We start from the raw sequence: 5,054 nt of genomic DNA, 5'->3' as shown, positions 1-5,054 counted from the left end.
TTAAGATTCTGGTCATTTGTTCTAGAGAAGTGTATGCAAGCGTTCTAACATTTAATTTAATGCAAAATATAAAATCAGAGCAAGACTGTGAGTGGTTTTTCATGCACAGTGATATACTGTCCTATTCAAGCTATCTGGAACTACCTAACCAATTTTTCATCTTAGAAATATGGTCCAGACCTTAACTAAATTACAGAGTGAAATTAGTGAGCTCATTAACAGTCTGGTTATCTTTCACTTTCCCTCCATGGATAAATTTACCATTCGACCTTACCTTTAGACCCTGTGGTAGTCAGATTCAGTGGTCGACTTGGCCAGGTGAACGTGCCTAGTTCTGTTGCTGTGGACATGAGCCAATGGCATGTGAACCTCATCTGTTGCTGATTACATCTGCAATTGGCTAAGAGGTGTGCCTGCTGCAATGAATGATGTTTGAGTTAATTGGCTGGTGCTTAAATGAGAGAGCTCAACATAGTACAACCTAAGCAGCTCAGCATACCTCATCTCAGCACTCATAACTAAGCCCAGGCCTTTGGAGATGCAGAAAGAAATCACCCCAGGAAAAGCTGTTGGAACCCAGAGGCCTGGGGAGAAGGCCAGCAGAGACCATCCTGTGCCTTCCCACATAAGAAAGAACCTCAGTGGAAAGTTGGCTGCCTTTCCTCTGAAGAACTAACAAAATCAATCCCCTTTTATTAAAAGCCAATCCATCTCTGGTGTGTTGCATTCCTGCAGCTAGCAAACTAGAAGAGATTTGGTACCGGAGAGTGGGGTGCTGGTGCAATTTGCAAAGACCAGATATGTTGGAATGGTTTTTGGATGGCTAAGGGGAAGATTTTGGAGGAACTGTGAAGAGAATGATGGAGAAGTCCTGGAGTGCTTGAAGAGACTATAGTGTGTAAACGGAACCACTGCCAATTTGGACAAAAGGGGCACAAAGGGGCAAATTGAAGTTTGCAGAGTGAGAACCATGGAAGCTTGGATCTAAAGCCAAGAAACCTCGGCCAGGAGAGTAGACCCACCCATATGCATGGAGAGGGTAAGTTTACCTTGAAGGGTGAGGATGAGTCTCTCACCTTGTTGCAGTGGAAGAGTCATGCAGCCTCAGGCCTTTGAGAAGGTATAGCATGCTCCTTGGGGACTGGGGAGAGCCTGGCTGCCACTATATGGAGGGGTTGACCGTGTGCCCTGGAAATGGTAAAGAGCCCAGGGGTGGCCCTGATGCCTGTAGAAAGTGGAGCCGAGAAAAAGGTGGTCTCCTTAATGTTCCCCAAGGTTGATTTGGAAAGAGGCAGGTCACTGCATAGGCCCTTGGAAAGGGTGGGATCGCCACTTTCCAAAGCTGAAGGATAAATGACTTTCAGACTTTGAAATTCCATGGCATTTGCCTTGCAGGTTTTACATCTGTGTTTCTTCCAATTTCTCCCTATGGAAATGAACACCTGTATCCTGTGAATATCCTCCTTTGCATGTTGACATCAGATAACTTGTTTTGAGATTCACAGGTCCACACCCAGAAGATAATTTTTTGTACCTGTTTAAGGTGATGTGTGTAGTTGCCAAGTTGACAAGGGGTGGACATGTAGTTAGATTCAGTTGTCAACTTGGCCAGGTGAACATGCCTAGTTCTGTTGCTGTGGACATGAGCCATGAACCTCATCTGTTGCTGATTACATCCTCAGTCGGCTAAGAGGCATGCCTGCTGCAATGAATGATGTTTGAGTTAATTGGCTGGTGCCTAAATGAGAGAGCTCAACATAGCACAGCCCAAGCAGCTCAGCATACCTCATCTCAGCACTAGCCCAGGCCTTTGGAGATGCAGAAAGAAATCACCCTGGGGAAAGTTGTTGGGACCCAGAGGCCTGGAGAAAAGGCCAGCAGAGATCACGCTGTGCCTTCCCACATAAGAAAGAACCTCAGTGGAAAGTTGGATGCCTTTCCTCTGAAGAACTAACAAAATAAATCCCCCTTTTATTAAAAGCCAATCCATTTCTGGTGTGTTGCATTCCTGCAGCTAGCAAACTAGAACAGACCCCAATCCATTCCGTTCCTGTTGGAAGCAAAATATATATATCAGGATTTTTTCCCCATCAGCTCTGGAACCTTGATGCCAAATGATCAACATAGCTTTGGGATTCACTGAGTACTGATGTTTATCCGTGAGGGACAGCATTCCCCACAGGCTTCCTTTCCACACTTTAGGCTATTTTAGGATAGGATATTTCCTTATTTTCATAGTTTAGCATTTAAGTTACTTATTAGGAATTGGACCCTTCCTTGAATGTCCATTTGCTTCTCCTAATGATTGAGAAACTCTGGCTCAAACTTTTCCAGATGTCTTCCCTAGAGAAAACACAATATCCTTTTTCCTTATCTTCCACCTATCCCTGAGTTCAATACTTAGATAGCTAGAATGAGAATGATCACTGACTTCTACTATCATTTGTCTCCAGTAACAATTATGTTCCATTTGCCTGATTTAACCTCTTCCCCTCCCCCAACCTCCGTATTCAGTTGCTCAACCATGCCTAAATTTATCCATCCTCCTAGACACTACAAACATGGACCCTGGCTAGAGCCATTCTTTGCAAATGTAGGAAAGTAATTGTCCTCACTTTCTCCTCAACCCTCCTGCTTAAACCCCAGCAATAGCGCAATAAAATTCCAATTCTAATTACACTACTGAGAAAGTCAGACACATGACCTTGCTCTCATTGCTTGATGCATATCTTCATCAGAACTCCCACAGCTTTTCCAACATTTTATTGGATCAAAATACAGAGTAAGTTTCAAATTTCAACTTTAAAATGCATGAAATGCACATAGTAAATATACCTTAACCTCCAAAGCTTTTTTCTGTTTCTTTAGGATGAACTTAATATTTCTAATACTTATTTTACAGTAAGAATAAATTGCTTTAATGTTCCTGCTTATAAGACATGAGAGCATTCAATAATATGTAATAAGAACATTCAATAGTGTCTAATTTAAATGTTTGTCTTTGTATAAAGGTATACTTTGTATCAAGTACTTGTTTATGTTAGACCTCAGGAAAAGAATTTGAAGAACAAAAGGTCCCTTAACACAGGGACCCCTCAGCCCTTCCACCCCCAGCTTCCTTGACCTTACTGGGGGTGCTTTGTCCTCCAGCTGGTGCATGAAGACAGCCCAGATAACTAGAAATATGGTTATAATTTGTTTCTGCTGATAATACCCCTGCCTGCCAGTGCCTCACCCTGCCTGATACCTGCAGCTGCACATCAAAGGAAAATAGTGCCAATACCTCAACAATGTATCATGCCCTAAGTCAACAAGCCCCTTTTTTAGTGCGGTCTTGTTGGTGTGATTTTTCCTTTACACAGAGGCTCTCTAAGGGGGACCCAGAGCCACTTTCCTAGATTCCACAGACCTCTGTGCCTGTGGCTCCCTTCTGATTCTTCCCCGCTTTCTCTCCCCTAATAAATCTGTTTTTGTGCTTTGACTTGCTGTCTGGTTTGGAATCCTTAACAACCCTATGTCTGACAGTTTGTCATAGAAAATTTCACAAAATCGTAGTGAGTAATATAAAAACAAATGATATTTACTGATTTCCAGGTAAAATATTTCTTTCAGTATCTATAGAGTTGCTATTATCTTCATTTTTCACACTCGAAAACTGAAGCACAGAAAAATTAAGTAATTTGTAGAGGCCACACAACTGGTTAGCATTTCATGGGACATAAATCACATCTTATTAAAATTTATTTTAGATGTGATTTTGAAATGTGCATATTATATACCTACATAACTAACGATAATTAATTTAAAAAGATTCCTACTTCTGAAAATTGCTCCAAATATTTTCTAATTTAGTAAAATTTCAAGTAACAGTATAGATACAAGTCTGATACACTACTATTAAATGAGTTTCTGTTGGTTTTATCCTCCTCCTTTTCTAAGGTGTCCTCTTTGCACAATAACATTATCTGCTGAATTAACAAGTACTAAATTATTGAACTTAGGGTTGTGTCAGTCAACTTTTGTAGCTGGCATTATGGTGTTTCCTAAGCTGATTTTTGAAGTTTCCTGTGACTACTTTAACAGGGGCAGAAATGTGAGCAGATTGCCACCTTAATCTGACCCAATGTGACGTGCTCTACATTCTTAAACATCTCTTCCTGGTTTTCCATCCTGAAATTTTGTTTTTTTATTATGTTATTTAAAGCCTCGTTGCATTTTTGAAAATCAAAAAGCTCCAGCTATGCTAAGCACCATCAGTGCATTGCAGAATGAATGAGCAAAGTTCCAGGTACTTTTGAGAATTCAATAGATTTTCTGATGATCTGTATATTTATATGTATAAATGAATGAATTATCTAAAAGTTGAAAAGATTTACACTAGCTTTACTGTAATGTATACAAAAAGAGTGAGATAATGAAAGAACTTTTATTCTGAAGTTCAATATCCATAATGCAGCTCCAGTTTAGTGGCATATGGTAAGGATTCTTACAGAGTAACTGATATTATTATGTCTTTCTCCCCAGAAAAAGAATACTCAGCAATTTTTAGTTCACGTCTAAATTCACCTCCCCAGTTTCACCTTTAGTCACCCTTACTTGTGTTTTCATCTCATGCTGCTTAATTTTGTGCAGTTGAGTCCCTTTCTGCGTACTATACTTACATATTAATATGAAATAAAAAGATTAGAAATTATTAAAATAATCTTTAAATTAAAACAATTTAGTTACAAGCTGAATTTATGAGTCATCTCTTAGACTAATCTGATGTAAAGAAGATTTTATTCCATATTGAATTGTTTGCAAAAGTTTGTTGATTATGTAGCAGTTAGTAATTCAGCTTAATACAGAAATAGTCATCTGCAAATTGTTTTGGAGGCACTAATATCCTATTTGGCATGGTTAACATAAAATATTTCTCCAGTTGAATCACATTTATTGTCAACTTACTGTACTTTAGCAATGAAGTTTAAAACATCTATGAAATTTCTTTTCTGAATCTTTAGAAGTGTTACTTTTATTCTACATGGAATTTTAACAGAACTACTTGACAACAA

Source organism: Tamandua tetradactyla, chromosome 8 (assembly GCF_023851605.1).
Source record: "Tamandua tetradactyla isolate mTamTet1 chromosome 8, mTamTet1.pri, whole genome shotgun sequence".
NCBI lineage: Eukaryota > Metazoa > Chordata > Mammalia > Pilosa > Myrmecophagidae > Tamandua > Tamandua tetradactyla.
This window is presented reverse-complemented; position numbering follows the sequence as displayed.